Consider the following 22,560-nt stretch of genomic DNA (forward strand, 5'->3'; position numbering starts at 1 on the left):
CATATTCTTTGGAAAGAATAAATGTTACATTGCTTTGCTGCTGACAGCATTGCACCAGATCTAGCAATATATGTCTCTCGTATCAGATGCCCAGAATGAGTGGTTGCTGCATTTCCTGTAAGATGAAGTTCCATAAACATGTTGAACACAAAATAACTCAAGGAAGAAAGGCTTATATTTCTTTTAAATTATTTAACACACTCCTTCTGAGTGATGTTCGAGAGCGGGCCAAAGTTGTCTTATGGAGGTGTGCGTGGGATGATCATATGTACTACATAATGACATCAAGAAGCAGTTTCCCTATGATTTTATCCACCACTATAGTTGTAAGGATAACTTCATTCCGTAAGTCAGGAATACTGTTTCTGCTTAGATGATCGATCTCTGCTGAAGTTACTGAGAGCATCCATTAATTATATATATATATATATAATATATATATATATATTCATTATGTAATATGTAGTGATATTTATTTCTTATTAAGTACTACTGAGCTGCTGAACTTGAAGAAAATTTGCGTCTCTTGCGAAGAGCTTTCATAGGGATTAATTGGAACTGCTGAAACACAAATGCATATAATGTACAGAATAGGTGAGCATTAGGGCTGTGTGTGTACAATATTATGTCAGTTCTCTAAACAGCAGGGGATTACTTTTTGGAATAAATTACTGTTATTGTTATAGATTACTGTAAAACCTTTCCTTGAATAAGCACAGAAATTTTATATCTGTTGATTGTGATGATCTGCCATATGTGAAAATATTTAAACATCTAGAAGCTTGGATCAAATATCAAAGTTACATAGATGTTTCATCATCTTTTGATTTAATCCTGAATCTCTCAGCCTACTGTATATAAGAAAGATATGTGGATGATGTAGTACTGAATTGGTGGCATTCATTGAGATTGAGAGGCAACTTGGGTAGGCATTAACAGTGTGTGCTGCCCTAGTTCATACATCATTAAGACATCAAAAATAATTAGTAGGCAAATAGAGGGATGTAAGGGATACCATTTGTGGAACAGACTCAAGAAAACAACAAACAGTTCATTATAGTTAATTTTCTTTGCGGCATATTTCATATGTTGGATTGCAGAAGAGTTATGTTTAGGTTGAGGAAATGTTGCATTCTCCAGTCAGCTGCAGACGTTGCTTTTTCTCACAGTGGAAAATGAACTAAGCTTATGGTGAGCAACTTGGAGCATAGATTTTCAAAAAGTTTTTGGTCAATGAAAACACTGTTAATGCAGGCAAGTCAAAAACAAAGTTTTGATAGTTTTCATATTTCCTATAAGTTTTCAAATGATACATTTGTGGAACCAACCAATGGCAACTTGTGGTTGAGAAGCTTCCACCAATCCTCCTTCCTAATTTATTTAGAATCAACCTGTTCAGATATATTATGACACACATTCATGGCAGACAGGATTTGAACTCAGGCCTTCTGACTCAGAGATAGGGACACTACCACTGGATCACGGGAGCACCAATGAATGCTGATATGGCCAAAACAATGAAGACACCGTTCCGAGATGGTCTTTAGCCACCAATCTAACAGCCAAGCATGCTAACACTGCACCGAGAGATTGATGTTGTACTGTCTGAGGTTCATTTATTTAACAATGGCACAGGGTGAACTACTCAAGCCTTAATAAGAAGTGGCAATTGTCTCAACAACATGATACAGATTATTTCTGATCTTAATAGTTAAGAAACTTAGCAGGTTTGGCAGCATCAGTTGGAAGAAAACAGTTAACTTTCTGAATCACTGAATTCAAAACATCAACTGTTCTGATGAAGACTCATCTGTTCTGATGAAGAGTCACTGAACTCGAAATGTTAACTCTGCTTTCGTCCTACAGGTATTGCCAGATCTCATGAGTTTCTCCAGCAATTTCTATTTTATTTCAGATGTTCAGCAACCATGGTTCTCTGTTTTATTGGAGGTAAAAGTTCTGTTGGCTACAAAATCAAAATTACCAGCACTGGCTGGAGTGGGAGATGACAGCTCTGACCTCATCAAGACCTACAGCTGGATTGTTCGATTCCCCATGCAAGGTTGTATCAAGTTATCAGATTGGGTGGAGCTTAATGCAGTCTCCAATAATAACCTATTTAGAGCCATTATATTTTATTACATCTCCTTCCAATCTTCTTGAATCGAAAATTAACATTTATGCCTTCACAAACATAAAGTTTCACAAACATATAGTACGTATCACTTGCAGATTCACAGGGAGCATGAGAACTATCCAACCTTTGTTTTTGATTGCCTGTATTAACTGTGTTCTATCCAAAAACTCACTGACAACTTATACACCAAGCTGCCCACCATACATGTCAGTCACTTTCCACTGCAGGAAATAGCAATGCCTGGAGCCCACTGGGGAATGTAGCATTTGACTACTGTTGCAATTACCACAACCCCATCTTCCCCCGATTTCTGATTCCACTAATTCTGAATATCTGGATGTTTCACAGTTCTTCCAGAATACATTCTCTTAAGACATGTAAGATTGGTGGTTCTTTGGCTTGAGGACTGTTGTTCTTGTTCCTGATCGTATACAAATAATTTCACTGCTTCAAGATCACTTATCTCTAAAGTTTCCTTTGTAGAGGATGTTGTCCCTGCTAAATGTGGTAGCTGGGCCACTGACTTACCTGGATGACCTCTAATTTACCAAATTCCCTTTCCAGAGGAATTCTTAACTACTAACTCAGGTCATTGCTACACGTCATCATCTGGGGACCTTTTAATTTCATAAACACCCATAGTAGAAGACAGCTTTTCTGAAACAAATGCTTTCTTCTTTGCAGAATCCTAAATGTTTAGACCAGCGAATATCATCTTTTAGACTATATTCTGTCATCTGGGTTCAATGGAGTTAAATTGTGCTCAATTTCATTCTGTTCATGGAAGTCTTTACCCTCAATCTGCTGAAATCTGTAAGCTCATTAGATCAGTTTGTTAATTTGGTTGGATAGTTTCATTTGCCTTCTGTGGTTGTTTACCTGGTGGACTAGACATGTTCACATCTGTGATCATGGTATTCGAGAACTACTGCTTACTTTGTATTATTTTTGTCCCTGGATCTGATCATTCTTCTTTGAAAGACAGGATTGAAAAGTTGACCCTGAATTTGTATCAGCTCATCATGCACCAATGAAATCAAAATTGCTGTGTCAAAAGTTACAGTTAGACTTCATAATATAACTGAAAAGCAGAGAGAAGAATATGGATTTATAACAGAAGATGGAAGGCTTGTTCTTTTTCTCTCCCTGTTTCTAGCAACCTCTGATATTAGTGCCTGGTGAAAAAAACAGCTTTGGAATATATTCACTGAGGATTCAAAGCTACAAACTTTACTGCTGTTAAGGATGTGAGTCAACAATCAAACAACTAAAAATTTAAAATGTAATAGTTCAGACAATGTAAGAACTTAAACTGTGAAGCTTTGTTGTCTATATCACTGCTCTTTGTAAATGTATTATCTGTCTCATGTTTGTGTTTCATGTTGAGTTTTATTCTTTCTCAGGGTTAGTAGGTAGTAAACTTCCTCTTTCTTTTATAGTTTATGTTTTGGCGATTTATGATGTCATCAGTTGAAAGCTATATTAAGTACAACCACCTGATGAAGGAGCGGTACTCTGAAAGCTAGTGCTTCCAAATAAACCTGTTGGATTATAATCTGGTGTTGTGATTTTTAACTTTGTCCATGCCAGTTCAACACCGGCACCTCCAAGTCATATTAAGTACAATAGTGTAATTATTTGTTCAACTTGAGATTTAGTATGTAATTTTGAAGCAATCCTGTATCTTAAGGACTGTTTTCTCCAAGATATCCAAAGCTTTCTTCTGTTTGGCCCATCTTTATCATAAATCTTTGATGTAGAGTCATAGAGATGTACAACATGGAAACAGATCCTTCGGTCCAACCCATCCATACTGACCAGATATCCCAACCCAATCTAGTCCCACCTGCCAGCACCCGGCCCATATCCCTCCAAACCCTTACTATTCATATACCCATCCAAATGTCTTTTAAATGTTGCAATTGTACCAGCTTCTACCACTTCCTCCAGCAGCTCATTCCATACATGTACCACCCTCTGCGTGAAAAAGTTGCCCCTTAGGTCCCTTTTATATCTTTCTCCTCTCGCCCTAAACCTATGCCCTCTAGTACTATATCTTCTATCATTTATTCTTAATGTAGTTATTTATTCTTAATATTATAAAGCTCTTTTAAATTTCTAGCAATGATGACTTTTAAGTTGCTGTGTCTTGATGCTGTTTCAATTCCCTTGTAATGTCTGTTCAAGCTTTAATATTTTGTATTATAAAAATGCTGTATACTTGTCTTTTAATAAAATCACAATTCTGTTAAATGGAAATAGTCTATCTTTCTATTGCTTGCTAAACGCCTGTTACGTTAACATCAGTTAAGAATAAACTAGTGTGAATCTTAGCAAGAAAAGTATTTATCTTAATGAGAAGATATAGTTTGTTGTGTAATAGGTACAAGTTACATTGGCTAGTTCAATGGAATTGTCAACTCTATCAGGAGCCAAAGATGGCAGATCTGATCACGTCAGGATGTCTAGTTGGACTGTCGAATTGAATTTATTGTCATGTGGACCAAGGCACAGTGAACAGCTTTGTCTTGTGAGCAATACAGGCACATCACACAGTTAAGTAGCATAGATAAATAAATAATAGGTAAATAGTGACAAAAACATAAACACAGGTACAGGTGAATGTTAAGAGTTTGTGAGTCCATTCAGTATTCTAGCACCAGTATTGTAGAAACTATTTTGTGTGTGTGTGTGTGTGTGTGTGTGTGTGTGTGTGTGTGTGTGAGTTTTCAGGCTTCTGCACCTTCTTCTTGGTGGTAGAGGTTGTAGAAAAACATTGCCTGGGTGGGTTGGATATTTGAGAATGCTGGCGGCCTTTCCTTGACAGTGGGCCTGGTTGATGGATTCTGTAGATGAGAAGTTGGCCTTTGTGATTGTCCAGGCTGAGTTCACCACTCTCTGTAACAGTCTCTGATCTTGAATGGTACAGGTACCATACCAGGTAGTGATACATCCAGACAGAATGCTCTTGATGGTGCACCTATAAAAGTTGACATGGGTATTCACCATAATGCCAAATGTCCTCAGCTGCCTGAGGAAGAAGAGACTTTGTTGGGCCTTTTTAACAAGTGCGTCCAAGTGAAAGACCAAGAAAGCTTGTTGTGGATGACCACTCCCAGGAGCTTGATACTCTCCACTTATTGCACCTCTGTGCTTTTAATGCATAGGGGGACATGAATAACATCCCGCTGAAAGTCACTAATGGGTTCCTTGGTTTTGCTGGCATTGACAGCTAGGTTGTACTCAGTGCACCATTTTTCCAGGTCTTCCACCTCTCGTCTGTAGTCTGTTTCATTGCCAACTGAGATTCGACCGACTATGGTAGTGTCATCTGAAAATGTAAATGGTATTAGTCTGGTATTTGGTGATGCAGTCATGGGTATACAGTGAGTAGAGTAGGGGGCTGAGTATGCACCCCTGGGGGGGCTCCAGTGTTGAGTGTTAATGAAGATTAAATATTGACTGCAGTCTTCACTGATTGTAGCCTGTGGGTCAGGAAATTGAGGATCCAGTTGCAGAGAGTGGGGCTTAGTCCGAAATCACTAAGTTTAGTAATCAGTCATGAGGGGATAATAGTGTTGAAGGCTGAACTGTAGTCAATGAGTAGGATTCTTATGTAGCTGTTCTTGCTGTCAAGATGTTCCAGGAAGGAGTGAAGGGCAAGTGATATGGAATTCTCCATCCAAGTCTGTGTGACATAGTCAGTCTGGGTAAATCTTAATGTGACATTCAACAGCGCGGTTACCTAATGCAATAATACCCATTCACTGTATCCAGGTATTGCAAATGCTTTAACAATACAAAGCTGGACTTCTCTTTCGAACAAAGCTAATTTTGACAGCTCTGTTTATGAAAGAAAGTGTCTCTAAGATTCTGTAAGTTTTAGGATGTAGCTAACTGCAACTACTGCTGCTAACCACCCCACCAAAGTTGATGCGATTACATGAATTGTACCATTTTTCAGATGGTGATGTATCTGGATACATAAAGCAGCATACATAATTTGATAAGAGAGCAAATTTTAATTTAGTTGTCATCTTTAGAGACCCAAATTTCGATCCTGGCCTGGAGTCTCAAAGTCTTCATCCGTTAAATTGAGCACAATTAAAGCAATCTTAATTTTGATTAATGTGCTCAAACCACTTGTCGGCTTGTTATGTTCAAGATCAAAAAATGATCTTCCCTATTACCAGATTTTTTTTCCATCTTGAATCTGTATAGATTTCCCGGCCTTTATTAAATGTTTGAAACCTTAGAAAATTTGTAGTTGATATTACCAATAAGTACTTGAAATTGGAACCTTTGCAGCTTAAAGTGATGTGCAGAGTGTTCCAATCTGCTTGTGTTTCAGTCTTTTAAGACAAAATGATACTTGTCTTTGTATTATAAACCAGAGATTAGGAAAAGATTCAATGATATCTTATTTGCCCATGATTTCCCCTTTCTTAAAATTAATTAGTGTGTGTCACTGGCTAGGCCAACATTTGATGCCCATCTTTAAATGCCTTCTGGGCAATTAGGAGTAATCCACATTTCTGTGAATCTGGATCTCTTATAGACCAGATCAGGTAAGGTTGGCAGATTTTCTCCTCCTAAAGGATATATTATGTATTTCTGTAATCAGCTACTATGAACCTTGCAATTTGGAAACCATTTTCCTAACTGCTAAGCCGTGGCATGGGGTGGAAAGATGTTAAGAACAGTTGAAAAAGGCTAACATAGTGGCCTGTAACACTTCCGTTTTTAAGTAAGATTTAAATATTATTATTGAAATATGAAATTGTATGGTACAAAACAACCCAGTCTAATAATTTTAAGAATTATAAATATCTCAAGATAGATGTCTGTAAGCTATTCAACATTGCGTTTATACTGTATTTGTACCTTCAATTATTTTTACCATTTTTGTATACCTAAAGGAATGTATACTCATTCAGCTTTGTTCTTCAATGCAACACCTTTGTAACCAAATAGAAATGCTGCATGAATTCATTAACTTAGTTGACAAACTCGCTTCATGCATTGTGTTGTTAATGGAAGGTGACTTCTAACCTTAAGATTCCAGTTACGAGTTTTGCAATTGGGGGTTTGTATGAGGCAGTGATTTCTCGGGCATAGCCCTAATCCAGATGTTTGCATAATTTCCTGAAAGTGGCCGGAGCTCCGAGATTAATTTAGCCTTGCAATCACTTTACAGTTTTGAATAATTATTGGATGTTGTGGTAGATTTGTCATTTTTGCTGATGATCTTGTGTACAAATGCCTTCTAAGGAAATTGAACTTGGGAAGTGTTATCAATTACTGCTGTTTTAAATTATTTATAAATGTTGTCTACACTTAAAAATGCACTGTCCTGTTCAGCTTCATTCTTTACTTCCAATTCTTGAGCACAATACAGACAATTAGTACGGTTCCATTGATTTTGCTTCTGTCTGATCCTAATGTTTTCCCCTGATCCTTTTGAGCTGCCAACAACATTTTTTCTGTTATTAATGATGTGCTGAAGGACAGGGCCCTAAATTGAGACTGAACATCGTACTCATCAATTTAGAATGTGTTATTTTTAGATGTAATATGTATAACATTTGACCCATTTACAAAAGCGTGAGAATGTCAGTGAGGCCTGCTTTCGCTTTTCAAAGCATCCTGCTCTATTCTTCTAAATTATCATCTATTTTTCTGCCTTTGGAAGAGCTGGTCCAGTGCCTGCTTCTCATTCAAAATATTTTTTGTTTATTTTAATGCGCATAGCCAAGAGCTGGCCCAGAATTAATCAACATAAAATAACAAATTATTTATCAGGATTACACACAGAGATTATCAGTGCAATGGGACCTTAGATACATTAGTCAGTGTGGCTTTAGATGAGGAGCATCCGGCATGACCAATCTGTTTGATGAAGTGGTTAACCAACAATTAATATTGTGCACTAGACTGCAAAGGGTATTGCATAAAATTCAACATTAGCGGTTATGAATGCAGCTCAATGCTGTAGTAATTCAAGATGAAGCTTAGGAAGGAACAAATATTTAATTAAAGAATGCTGGTTGGAAAACCAATGTCAAGATGAATGCCCCTGACCTGGTTTTGGGACCAGCAGTCTATCCAACTCATAACTAAGAAGATAGGTGACATCTGAGGAGACTGTCATAAACTACAGAGCAAACAAACCAAGACAAGAGTGGCTGAATTACAACAATTAAAACCTAATGCGTTGTTGTACATAGAAAGAGAAAATGGACAATATGCATGTTACAGGACTAGTGTTGAAATAGTTAATAATTATGATCAGTAAAAGCTAGGAACCTTGATAGACTCAACACTTATCTAATGAATGCAGAACAAAAATCAACAGTGCTAAATATTGAACCAAGTAGCTAAAAACAATTTCAAGTCAGAGGAAGATATGATCAGGCTGGACAGATCAAACTTTTATATCCACTTCTGCACTTATTTCTGATCACTGAGAACCAAGAAAAATATACAAGTGAGGAGGGAGAGCAGAGACAAATGACTAGCCATGTATCCATAGCTTGCATTGGTGTATTGACTTTAATGTAATAAAATCTCCCATGGTAAAGCACTGTAAAACAAATTTTGTCAGCAAATCATATCATGAGATATTAAGGCAGTTGATAAAAAGTTTGTTTAAAGAGGGAGGTTTCAAGGAGGATTTTAAAGGAAGAAAGAGCAATAGGGGTGGGAATTCCAGAGCTTTAGAGCCTTAGTAACTGAAGGCATGCCCAGCAATGGGGAAGCATTAAAAACTAGGAATGCTCAAGAGGCTACACTTTGTGGAGAGCCAATGTTCTAAGATTTGGAGTTGGAGGCAATAACAGAGAGAAAGGATTTGAAACAAAGGTGAGTGTTTTTCAATTGAGGCATTGTTTAGCCAGGGCCAGTGTAGATCAGTGAGTGCATAGTTAATAGCTGAAAGTGATTTAGTGTGTGTTGTGATACAAGCATCACATTATTTGGTGATCTCAAGTTTGTGGGGTGTAAAATATGAGAAGCTGGTTCCACTGCAATAGAATAGTCTAATTTCAAGATAAGAGAGACATGAGTGAGGGTTCTGGGGCATGACTTGAGACCGGAGTAGAGATGGGGAATGTCTTGATGGTGCAGATAGAAACTTAGAAACATGGAAAATAGATGTAGGAGTAGGCCATTTGGCCCTTCGAGCCTGCACTACCATTCAATATGAACACTGGTGATCATGTAATTTAAATATCCCATGCCCTCTTTCTCTCCATGCACCGAGATCCCTTTAGCCACAAGGGCCATGTCCAACTCCCTCTTGAATATATCTAATGAATTGGCCCCAATAGCTGCTTGTGGTAGAGAATTCCACAGGTTCACAACTCTCAGTGAAGAAATTCTTCCTCATCTCAACCCTGAATGGCTTACCACTTAGACTGTGACCCCTTGTTCTAAACTTCTCCAACACTGGGAATATACTTCCCACATCTAGACTGTCCAGTCTCACCAGGATTTTATATGGTTCTAAAAGATTCTCTCTCATTTTTCTAAATTCCAGTAAGTACAAGTCCGGTCAATCCAGTCTTTCCTAAAATGTCAGGCCTGCCTTCCTGGGAATCAGTCTGGTGAATCTTTGCGGGACTCCCTCAATAACAAGAATGTCCTTCCTCAGACTAGGAGACTAAAACTGCGCACAGTACTCAAGATATGTGGTCAGTGGCTCATCTCAAGATGATACATAAACCAAAATTTCAAAGGTTCCAGTTCAGCCACAAAAAAACACAGTAAATGGAATGGGATAGATCAGTTAAAGTATTACTAAAGATTAAAATGATAGAATAGTTACTGCTCATAGGGAGTCTACAAGGCCCAATGTGTCCATGACTCCCTGTCAGAATGACTCAACAATCACACTCTCGCACCCTTTTGTTGGAGGAATGCCAATCTTTTCAGATACTTTTCCAATATCTTTCTGAAATTCCTGGTTGAATTTGCTTCCAACACATTCTGAGGTTATACGAAATCCTTTGATATGTTCTCTATTCCAGTCCTGTAATGATCTGCTATTGAATGCTGCCACCCATCTTGCTTTCTTTCCCTCCCTGGACTCATTATAACCTGGAATATCTAGTGCCCAAACTTGTCCTTTTTCAAACCCAGAACTCGTGTGGTGAAAGTGAAAGTTGTGCAATTAACTAAGAAAATGTAAGATACAATATTGGGGTCTAAAGGATGTAAATAGTATTACTAGCTTTGCTGATCCTTAAGTAATTTATGATCTTGTCACTTGTTGCAATAGCTGCCCATCCACCTGATTGGTATCAGTTTTTTTTCCTCCCCTTTTAGTATGGTTTGATATTTCACTATACAATGTATAGCATCTGCAAACAATAATTATCCCCACACCACTTGGTGTATTAATGAATAGTAAGATGTATAGAAAACGCTCATTATGGATTTTTTAAAAGTGCAGTAAGCACCTTTTCTCTTTGCATTACAATCCTCACATTTTAACATAATGTCCACTTATGTGTTTTTTAAGTCATGGCATTTTCCATTTTCTTATTTGTTTATTGTCTTAATCATTAATCTTTCAGTAGCTTAAGCATTTAGCATTGTGTAAAATCTGTAATGAGGTGACCATTTTCAAATAAGTCAATGAAACACTTTTCTGAATTAAGCAGAGGTATGCCAAATGCTCACCCTCTGGTTTTTAAACATCCAAGGAGTGCAGTTGTTACAGAGCACAATGAATTGCTTATTCCTCATGCCTGATTACAGTGTGGAATCAGTGCTTAATAGAGGGGAGCATAAAATAGTTTCTGAAACAAGCAACAGTTTGCCCAGAGGAAAGGATTGCGAGGAGTTAGTTCATGAATCAACAGAAGCTCAAATAGGAAGCCAGAATCTCTCTCACTATAAATTTATGCTGTTTAAATCGTAAAATATACTTAACTGCAAAGTACGTTTTCCTGTAATGACTTAGGCCACATTGGTGTTTCATATTTACTGTCAGCCTTCTGGTGTTTTAATCAAATGAATGTTCTTCACAATGGATTAGATAGTTAATTTCCTCAGAGCAGCTTGACAGGACGTCACAGTTGAGCCAATCCTGACATCACCCAATGACCATGGACGCATTTTTGTTTCAATGACAAAGATTATTGGGAACTACTGGAGAGAGATTCACTTCTTGCTTTTTGCAGACCAGTGTTACTGAAGTCAGTTCCACCGTTTCCACTAACACCTGGTTACTGGGAATAGAGGGTTTGTTTGTATCTTCACTCACACTCTTTCCTCTTTTGGAAAGATTGAGGAAGTGTAGAAAGGTTTAGCTCACTGTTTATCAACCTGTTGAAGCGCATCATGACAACCCTTTCTCTCCCTAACAAGTCTTCGAATGAGACTTGAACCTGGGACTTCTGACTCAGAGGCACAGATGCTATTAATTGAGCCACTGGGTATCTCTGTCCAGAAGGTATTTGTCTAGTAAAAGGAATTCAAATCGTACCTTAGCAGTTTAAGAATATGAATTTTGTTTCTTTTTTGAGAAATGTATCAATTACAAGTATAGCCATGACATCATGTTGTTCTAAAACACCCAATGAATTCAATGATCTCCTGAAAGGAAGTAAACCTGCTATTCCAGTCCAGTGCCAGGTATCAACCATGGCTGATTACACATGACCACTTGCAGGTTAAAATATTTGAAGAAAAGCTTCCCAAAATATTGGTCAAATAGAGTGGTAAGATGACAAAGTGGAAAAATTAATAACAAAGGATTTTGTTAACTACTTGAAAGTAAATGAAACAAGATAAAGGCTGGTAGGCAGGAGGGTGCAAAATAGAAAGAATGGGGTCATGGAAATACAGTATTCACAAAGTAAGTATAAAAGTTTTTTCAATGTTTTCAAAATTAGATTTTGAAATCTAATTTTGATTCCACTTTCTGTAGATAAAGGGGCGGCACAGTGGTTAGCACTGCTGCCTCATAGCGCCAGGGTCCCAGGTTTGATTCCAGCTTCGGGCGACTGTCTGTGTGGAGTTTGCACATTATCCCCGTGTATGTATGGGTTTCCTCCGGGTGCCCGGTTTCCTCCCACGGTCCAAAGATGTGCAGGTTAGGTGAATTGGCCATGCTAAATTGCCCATAGTGTTAGGTGCATTAGTCAGAGGGAAATGGGTCTGGGTGGGTTACTCGTCAACTGGTGTGGACTGGTTGGGCCAAAGGTCCTGTTTCCACATTGGAGGGAATCTAATCTAATCTAAAATTCTTTGCAAGCGCTTGTCATTTGACAAATGGATATTTGGGAAAGTGTCAGGATTATTTTGTTTAAGTATTAATTTCTGAACTCTCATCCATTATGACATCCTTTGACAGAAACGCAAAGGAGTTTCTAGTAGGATATTGTTCATAGACATAAGATGAAATAAACATAGAGGCACTGAAACAAATCTGCTGGGTTACTGTGATTCATCCTGACAGGTGTGGTGACCTGGACTGAATGGCGAATTCTGACCAGCAGCAACGTGAGTGAAATGCTATTGATGCTGTTAGAGCAGAGGATTTCAAAGCCAGTACCTTGTGTAAATTTGTTTTGAGTGCTGTGTCTGAGGAAAACTAACATCTCTCGTGTGCTGCAGTTGTTCTGTTTGAAAGAAATGTCAACACTTAGTAATCACTCCTACATGACAAATAGTATTGTAAATAGCGATGGTCAGCAAGAAACAATTAGTACAATTTTCAGCAGTTGCTTCTACACTGAACAATTATTTCTTTCTACGTTAAGTTCTCATAAATGATGTTAAATGCTGACAATTCATTTGTTTGCTTTAGCTATGATTTCTGTAGGGCTTGCAGGAAGTGGAGTGAAAAGCAATAATGAGTCTTGGAATGTGTTACAAAGCTGCAACACAACCAGGGAGGAATTCAACTGACACAAACCATAATGTTCTCCTGGAGTCACCTGAACTCAGAAATTGTGTTAAAGTCGTATTATATTGAATTTGTGTGTTTCTAAGCCTCTGAAATAATTTATACTTTGAGAAGGTCTTTGACATGAAATCCATGTAAAACTGCCATCTCTGAATATGTGAAAAGGCATTTTTCTTAAACCCAATCTATATGTAACTTATAATTCACTGAACAGTTATTACATGTAATCTAAGCTCAGAGTTCAGCTGATGATCATCTATTCCTGTTGATTAAATTTCACCTGCATAGTCATGCTGTATGATTACTGACCATAGCATTTCCAACACCATGTACAGGAGTTTGTGAACTTTATCATTCTTAAGTTAGAAACAATTTGTATGGCAAAAGTAGTTCTCCCACAGCACTGGCCAATCCCTCAGCTCAAAAACCTCCCCACCTCTGGTCTTCCCCTTTGTTCCTTCTCTCTCTTCTTACCTATGTTTTGACCATCTGATAATGTAGTTTCTGCCTCTAACTTGACTTAAGGTTTATAAATTTATCTGTCACTAAGTACTGTGTTTACCAGTGATATCCTCTGCATGGGTGCTCATGATATAATGTCCCTCCTTGTCCTCAGCCTCTCTATAATGCCCAACTCTTTAACTCTGCTGTCTTTCGTTGCACCGTCCTTTCCTCTGAGGTGCAGACCATTGGGACAGTCCTTCTGTAGTTTCGTTCTGAGTTCAAAAAGTATAACTCCAGCAATAACGTATTTTACGTCCTGAGCATGTCATCATCTGTTCCCTTAAAAACTTTTATTTCTTTCTTCTATATCTTACGTTCCATTGACTTGCTACGTACAAAATCTGTTTCTCTCGGTATCCAGGAAATATCCAGTTCCTGTCTGGAACTCAAGTGTAAAGTCTGCCCTGACCAACTGATGTCTGACATGATCATGGATAGACAAATTGAATGTTGGTGTGGCCAAAGTAACTGGTTTCAGCTACCATAAAAATTTTCCATCCCTCACTTTTTACTCCAAACCCTCCTGCTCATTGGGCAAATTCTGAGGCTGTGTGTAATCACTACTTTTTACCCAACCTCACTTGAGCTATAAATCCTCTTCATTGCTAACAGTGTTTATTTTCATCATTAACATATTATCTGACTTAGACAGTACATCAGCAATTTCCCCTGACCCCACTGCTCCCAACTTAATTACACTGTCACAGAATAGTTTAAACTTGATTATAAGAACTTAACAAATGCTTAAGAACACAGGAAATAAAAGGAGGAGTAGAACATGTGACTTGTCTCTGCTATTCAACAAAATCATAGCTGAACTTCGAGATCCACTCATTATATTCCATGTTCCTTGATGCTGTTAGTGCCCAAAATCTGTCATTTATAGTCTTGAATACAGTTTTCTGTGGTAGAGAATTCAAAAGATTCACAACCCTCTCTGTGAAATTTCTCCTCATTTCAATTCTAAATGATTGTCCACTTACTAGGATTCCCCAAATCTCTCAGACTAGTAGATGTACATAACCATGTTTTAAAATAAAATCTGTTTCCCATTTTTCTTACCAAAGTCGACAAGTTCAGTTTCCTACATTTTACTCCACCTGCTACTTCCTTACCATCACTTAACTCTTTGCAACCTCTTTTTATGTTCCTTATAGCTTGCTTTCCTATCTGGTTGTGCATAGTTGGTAAATATGGATCTATTGTACACAGTGCCACTTTCTAAGACAAGGATAAAGAATGTAATCAGTTGAAGCCCCAAAATGATCCACGTGATGCATTATTAATTATATGCCATCCGAAAATACCAGAGATTTCTACTTCTTTATCTAATATCCACTCCTTTTTCCACATTAATGCATCATCACTCAATCCCATGAGTCCTAATCTTCTGTAACAACTATTTAATGGGAGCAGATTGAATGCTTTACTGAAAAGCTTAATATGCACATCCACTGGTTCCCATTATTACCCTGCTAGCTGCAACCTCAAAAAAAACTCTGAGATTTGTCAATCACAATCTCACTTGCATAAAGTCATCTTGACTCTGTCTAATCATTTTATGAGCTTCTCGTTTTCCTGTTACCACATCTTTAAACACGACTGTTCGGTATTATCCAAAGTGGAACAATTTGCAGCTAGTTTAAGTATTTCAAGGCAACTTGCAAAATGGACAGCACTGAATACATTTTGAAGCCAGAAAAAGATTTACAGCAGAGCAAGCTGTAAACAGCTGTAAGCTTGAAAAATGAGTTGAACTGTGGTTAAATTGTGACGAATGTGGTTTGGTGTTTTCAGGTTTTGTAATATTATCTTGAGGTAGAACAGGTTGTGGTAGGAATAGCTGAAAATGTGTTGCTGGAAAAGCGCAGCAGGTCAGGCAGCATTCAAGGAACAGGAGAATCGACGTTTCGGGCATAAGCCATTCTTTGTGATAGGAATATTCCTTTACAATAATATTTGGAATGGAGGAACACAGTCAAGTAGTCTATTGATTAAAATAATTCTCCAGATGTAGTAATTCCATGAAAGTTTCTTTCATTGAATAGCATAAATATCTTTATATTAGTGTGTTTATGAAGTGGTCTGCATTACTACTACTGACCTTACTTCAAGTTCTCTGTTACAGTGCTGATTGCACTGAGCTCTGTATCTACACCTATTCTCTTGACAAACTCTCTGCTTCTGAAATCTTTTCAACCAAACGTTTAGTCAACTCTACTAACCCTCCAATCATTGCTGCCTTTATTCCTTTTACTACTTCTTTCCCTATGTTATATAGATGCACGTTACTGTCTGGCTTACTCCCTGTCAGACTCCCTGCTCCCTTTGCCTGATTACTACAATTGTCTTTGAATCCCCAGTCATTCTCTCATGCTTGCTTATCACTGCATGAAAAAATTTTCTGTCACATGTAGACTTTCTTTCTACCCAAAACCAACTGTTACTTGACTCTGAGACAAAAACAGCAATTGCTGGAAATGTTCAACTGCTTCTGCGAAAGGCCCATTCAATGTTAACTCTGATTTCTTTCCACAGATGCTGCCAGACCTGCTGAACTTTTCCAGCAATTTCTATTTTTGATTTCTGATTTATACCATTGGCAGTTCTTTCAGGTGTTACTTGACTCTACCTGATCCAGTGCCATTGCCCTGTGCTTTCTTTTGTGTAGTATGTCCACCACTGCTATCCCAGAGTTTCTATTCTATTCCTTCCCTTCTCAAATGCCCATTGTAGCCCCAGACTTCCTGCTGCTCATTCTTGCCAGCATTGCACTTCAGGGAGTTAGCTGAACATTTGTTCATGATACTGCATGGGAATAACTTCACTGTAGTCAAATCTCAAGAAGAGAAACCTCCGGGTTGGTTGTCATTTTTTGCATTGCATGAAGGGTGACAAAGGCTGGCCCTGCAGGGAAAGGAGGAGTAACAAGAAACTTTTGAAAATTAAAAAAGAACTTTCAAGGTGACCCTTAAATGATAAATATGTATAATAATGAGTGGCCAGATGGCTTCTACCAATATACTGGAAAACCTATGAATATCTTATAAAAATGCTTGAGAAACTATGAACTCATTTATTAGCAACAGTAATTAGAATAGAGACGAGTGTCGGCTCTTCAGGGTTGAATAGGTCTATTTGCTTGCGTCAAATATAAGATTTCCGAATCTACATACAAGGCTGTGCCCATTTCAGCAATAAGTAGGGTTTTTTTTGCAGTGAGTTGCGTGGGCCCAATGCCTCAGTTAGAATGTCACACAGTATTAGTTTTCTGCCAAGTTCTGTCCCACATTGGTTACTCTCCAATTAGCTTTTCTTCCATCCATCACAGGTAAAACAAAATAACACAAAATGCAAAAAGATGTGAAGCTCAAAAAGCACAGCAAGTCAGACAGCACCCGAGGAGCAGGAAAGTCAAAGTTTCAGCCGAAACCCTTAGTCAGGTCCTGAGATGTCGACTTTCCTGCTCCTCGGGTGCTGTCTGACCTGCTATGCTTTTCCAGCTTCACATCTTTTTGTATTTTGTGTTATTTTGTTTCACCTGTGATGGATGGAAGAAAAGCTAATTGGAGAGTAACCAATGTGGGACAGAACTTGGCAGAAAACTAATACTGTGTGACATTCTAACTGAGGCATTGGGCCTGTTGACGCTGGCTTCCAGCATCTGCAGTCCTGACTGTCTCCAAGTCGCAAAAATCCTCGTAAGGTCATTGCAATATGCTGTCATTCCATTTTGGTAAAATCTCATACATCCTGACGACTTAAATACGGAATACTGCCTGAGATTCTGGAATCCAGCACATATTGTCACTCATTTATCCTTCTTGCTTAAAAGTATTCTTAATATTGATTAGTACCAGAAATGCCACACAGCCGCTGCAAGACCATTTCTAGGATGTAAAACTGGGTTTGAGGGATCTCTGCTGTACACCTTGCTATGGTTCCACTTGGTTTGAAGTCTGGAAAACTGCTCCGACACTGATTTACCTCATCTTGATCAGCACAAAAATCGTAAATAGAGCAGTGGAGTTAATTTCTAAGCAACCCGATATATATTTCGTTAGGATATCTTCATTTTCTCTGTTATGGGTGAAGCTGGGTGATTATTAGTTCTACAATTACAAAAGCGTGCATGAGTTGAAGAGTACTGAATTTCAGTATATTGAGATCTGGTGGTCGAACACCTTTGTTGTAAATAGATATGTGAATTTATGGTAGTGATCAGCTATTAAAGCTGATCTTATCAATCTCCTGCTGTCATACTATTTTTAATTTGTTTTTCAGACATTGTAATGATCACTATCTAAAATATGTCATATACATTGAAATAGATAGTTACTGATGGAATTTAAAGATCAGGAATATCAGAATTCTCAGCAAGAATATGGCGCAAAGGCACCATGACCCCTAAACAAAACCTCTGAAGTACATGATTACAAATAGGAAATAACATTATCTTAATTTTATGTAACAAACCATTTAATATGAACACGTTTGGATTATTTTAACATTACAGTATCAGCCTGCTCTGAAGTATTACATAAAGTACTAACTGAATAATATTTTAACCAATTATGACAACACAGCCTTTGTACTAACACAAATTTTTATTAACTGTACAATCCTAATTGATAGCATTTGAATGTTGAGTATGTAAATAATTGGTAGTGAATTAACCAAATATATAATATCGTACAAATGAATACACAGTTATGTCATGATCATTCAAGATTATTTTCTTCCTAATTACAAATTTATTGTTAAGATCAATATAAATTGGCTAAATTAAATTAAGATGAGTCTCCTTATATAGCTGACAATTTAACAGAATTTTCTGGGAATGAAAAAATATGAAAAAGACCCAGGGCCAATAAAGGGGAAAAAAATCTGGAAAATTCTACTTAGATCCTCTCCGGTGATCAAGACTAGTCTAGGAGATTATAGAACCTTGGTGAAATTATGTGAATTACATGAGTTTACTTTCCAAAATATATGAAAATATGAGCAATCTGAAAATACACAGGCCCTCCAAGACACTCCCAGTACAAATTGTTAGGCAGTGCAACCACAGATCCACTGAGGGTTTAGACTAGAGCTTATCTCTGTCTTTAACATGCTTCCCATGACAGCAAAAGCCTGACTTTTTTTTAATTGCAAACATATACTTTATTCATAAAAATAATCCTTCGGTACATACGCAGTTAATGAAGCTGTTCAGATCTATACCATTTTTATTACAGGGAGTTTGGGGTTTGGCTTTCTCTGTCCTTGCAAATAACCTATAGGCATGTTTCTGAGGCTTTGGGAGGTTCTGATAATTGAATGAACCCCTGCTATGCTTTGGCAGAAAGACCTTACATGGTGGTCTTTCCCCAATGCACCTTGGCGGCCTCAAGCTTTAGTGCGTCCCTCAGCCTTGGAATGTGCTAGTCTGCAACACTCAGTCGGGGTCAACTCTTTCAATTGGAAGACCAGCAAGTTTCAGGCAGACCAAAGAGCTTTTGTTGTCAAGTTGATGGTCCTCCAGGCACAGTTGATGTTTATCTCTGTGTGTGTCCCAGGGAACAGACCTTGGAGCACAGAGTACTTCCTCAAGGGCAAAAACCACTGCATCTCTGTCCAGACTTGCTTTGCAAAGACACATTCCAGAAGGAGATGTGTGACAGTCTCGCACCCCCCTCCCAATGCTGCTGCTTCGAAGGCAGCATGTGGTGCCGCGGAGAGTCGGGCATGGATAACGGAGCTTACAGATTGTGCCTTTTCACCACCTTTCTGGTGAGGAGGCATTCTGCCAAATTATTTTGACAGTCTGCTCAGGAACAACCCAACAGGATCCACCCTTTCCTTTTTCCCCACAGGGTCTTGAGAACGTTGCATGCTGACCACTGCCTGATGGACTTGTGGCCAAAGATATTTTTCTTCGCAAATTTCTCCACAGGACGCAGGTAATATGGGACGGTCCCCTATTTTGGAGAGTTCTGCAGCAGTGAGGCCAGTCCCATCCTTCACAAACTTGGGGACAGGTAGAACCTCAGTATGTAGCGACACTTAGGGGTCACACACAGCTTGATGCAGCTGCACACTAAGGTGGCCATCAGGATGAGGGCAGTGTTGGGTATGTTCATCGCCCCGCTTATCCAGAAGTTTGTACATGCGGACACTGACCTCCAGGTGAAGTGGAGGATGGCTCAGGTGACTGAGATTCAGGGAATGGTTCAGACCTACACCACATACAGCAACACCAAGAGTACCTCACACCTGATGACCAGGCTTTTACCTGCAACAGAGAGGGAGCAGTGCGCCCAACTGTCTAGTTTCAGCCTCACTTTGGTGACAAGCTTCTCCCAAGTTTTGGTGCACACCCTAGCCCCTCTGAACCAAATACTCAGCATCTTCAGGTAACCTGTCCTGATGGTGAAAGGGGGTAAAGGATCGGTTGACCCAGTACCCAAAGAACATGGCCTCTCTCTTGCCTCAATTTATGTTGGCTCTCAAGGCCAGTTCCAACTGGTCGTAGGGACTCATGAGTCTGCGCACTGACAGTGGATTTGAGAAGAAAATGGTGATGCCATCCATTTACAGGGAGGCATGAGCATGGTTTGGAGGTTGACAGTTCCCACCTTGGTGGATTAGGTAAAATCAATGACTTGAGATGCTGGAAACCAGACGTTTATCTCTCCACCCTGCAGGCTCTCTGCCTCTATTCCTGACGAAGGGCTTTTGCCTGAAATGTCGATTTTCCAGCTCCTCGGATGCTGCTTGAACTGCTATGCTTTTCCAGCACCACTCTGATTCACCTTGGTAGATTGTTCAGCCAGGCTGGTAATATGCTGATTGCTTAGGACATAGGGTGGATTGATCCTATTTTCATCCAAGGTGTGGGGCTGAGTGTGTTATGAGATAACTAACACAGCACTCCAAGTCGCAGAGAAACCTTGTCCAATCACTGGTCAGTCAGGTCATAAAGAGCTTACAGGCAAGCAAGAGCAAGTCTCTCTGCCTATTGTAGACCTTGACACCATTTTTCCAGGAACTGCTAGCCAATCAGAGGCCTTGGTTTTCAAGTTTGTAGGTCCAAGCCTACTCCGTGTGAGGTCCAGTGATGAGAAACTAAGTTTTTATGTTCTAGGGTAGAATTAGCAGGGAGAGCAGGGTCAGTGGTGAGGGCTAGAAATTGCTTTCAGAAGACACCCCTTTTCCTTGTATTCATGCCACCAATTGTCCCAGATTGGAGCAATCTGACAGTGGGTCAGCATGGTTTCTCTATTGGGAAACCAGATACCTTTGTCACAGGCTAGTGAAACAGGTGGACAAGTTGAGACTCTTAAGTGGTCATTTCGTGACCACTTCAGGGCCTTAAGTGGTTGTGGTTTGGGATTGTCACCTGTAGACCTTATCACCAAGGACTTTATTGATGAGGTGGCAAGATTAGATTAGAGATTACCTACAGTATGGAAATAGGCCCTTCGGTCCAACAAGTCCACACCGACCCTACGAAGAGCAGCCTATCCCCCTTCCCCATATTTACCCCTGACTAATGCATCCAACACTCTGGGCAATTTAGCATGACCAATTCACCTGACCTGCACATCTTTAGACTGTGGGAGGAAACCCGCGCAGACATGGTGAAAATGTGCAAACTCCATACAGTCACCCAAGGTGGGAATCGAACCTGGGTCCCTTGCGCTGTGAGGCAGCAGTGCTAACCACTGAGCCACCGTGCCGAAAGGGTTGAGTTTCGCTCAAGAGTAAAAGGTGTCTAATTATTTTTCCTTTTAGCCACATCCAGAGGACATGAAGATTCATGTCTGAACCTGTGAAAACATTGGGTTTCCATGCAAAATGGTTAATAAATAAAACTGAGTTTGGCCACCACAAGCAACTGACCCATCCTTCTCATTTGCAGTCTGCTTGTGTTCCAAGTGTTATCTCCTGGTAAAATATGATTTAAAGACTCCTAAGTACTTGTGAAGTTTTGGTGCCAATTATTTTAGGAAGCTTTTTTTAAAGTTTATGTTTCCTCTGTAAACCGCAAGACTTTCTAATAGAAACATTTAACTGAGAAGGAAAATGGACCTGATCAGAACTCCGGTTTGTTTTAGAATTTCTCAAATATGCACAGGCATGGCTCATATAAAGCTTATTTGTACAGCTGTGGTTGCTTAGGATAACACTAATTATTTTCCAAATACTTTCAATGGGGATATGCATCACTCCCCAACTTCTCCACCATAGCGCCCTGATGGAACAATACTCATTGTAAGCTTTTGAATGATTAATTAGGCAATTTTGGACATACGAACAATATATGTACTCGAGGTTATGTATGTATGTTAATTATGTTTATTAGAGCAGCATGTGTTTATTAATTGACACTACCTGAAAATGTTCATTTATATTTCAAGGAACAATTAAATAAAAACTCAGCATCATTTGGGAGATTGATCACAAAATAATTTTCAGCCCCCATACCCCTTCCTGATGCTCACCATATTTTACGCTTTCAAAAGGCTTTTATAACGTGCGGCTTTATATATGGAATACTCTGCCCCAGAAGGCAGTAGAGGCCAAGTCTCTGGATACTTTCAAGAAAGAGATGGATAGAACTCTTCGAGATAGTGGAATCAAGGGGATAAGGCAGGAACAGGATACTGATTGTGGATGATCAGCCATGATCATAATGAATGGTGGTGCTGGCTTGAAGGGCCGAATGGCCTACTCATGCTCCTATTGTCTATTGTCTATTTACTAGATAAGATAAGAGCTCATGATGTTGTGGTCAACATATTTAGGATTGGTAAAGAATTGGCTAACTCAAGAGGGTCAGCTTCAAGATGGCAAACTGTAACTCGTGGAGTGCCACAGGGATCAGGACTGTGATCAAAACTATTCATCATCTATATTAATAACTTGAGTGAAGGCATTGCGTGTACTGCAGTCACGTATGCTGACAGTATAAAGTCAGGCTCCAAAGCAAGATGACACAAACTGAGCAAGAGGGTTA

At 39.0% G+C, this 22,560-nt stretch overlaps 1 protein-coding gene across 6 annotated transcripts in view; it reads left to right on the plus strand.

The window, feature by feature from the left end:
- The window catches only part of nexmifb (neurite extension and migration factor b), a 314,997-nt gene that overhangs the window by 146,690 nt on the left and 145,747 nt on the right, over nucleotides 1-22,560 (plus strand). The window contains exon 1 of one of the 6 annotated variants that reach the window (XM_072595430.1): nucleotides 19,480-19,501. The exons of the other annotated variants lie outside the window; for them this stretch is intronic. The gene's annotated coding sequence lies outside the window, so the exon portion shown is untranslated. Of the gene's footprint in view, nucleotides 1-19,479; nucleotides 19,502-22,560 lie in introns of those variants that run through there. 6 annotated transcript variants of the gene reach the window in all.

This window comes from Chiloscyllium punctatum, chromosome 25, assembly GCF_047496795.1.
Source record: "Chiloscyllium punctatum isolate Juve2018m chromosome 25, sChiPun1.3, whole genome shotgun sequence".
Lineage (NCBI taxonomy): Eukaryota > Metazoa > Chordata > Chondrichthyes > Orectolobiformes > Hemiscylliidae > Chiloscyllium > Chiloscyllium punctatum.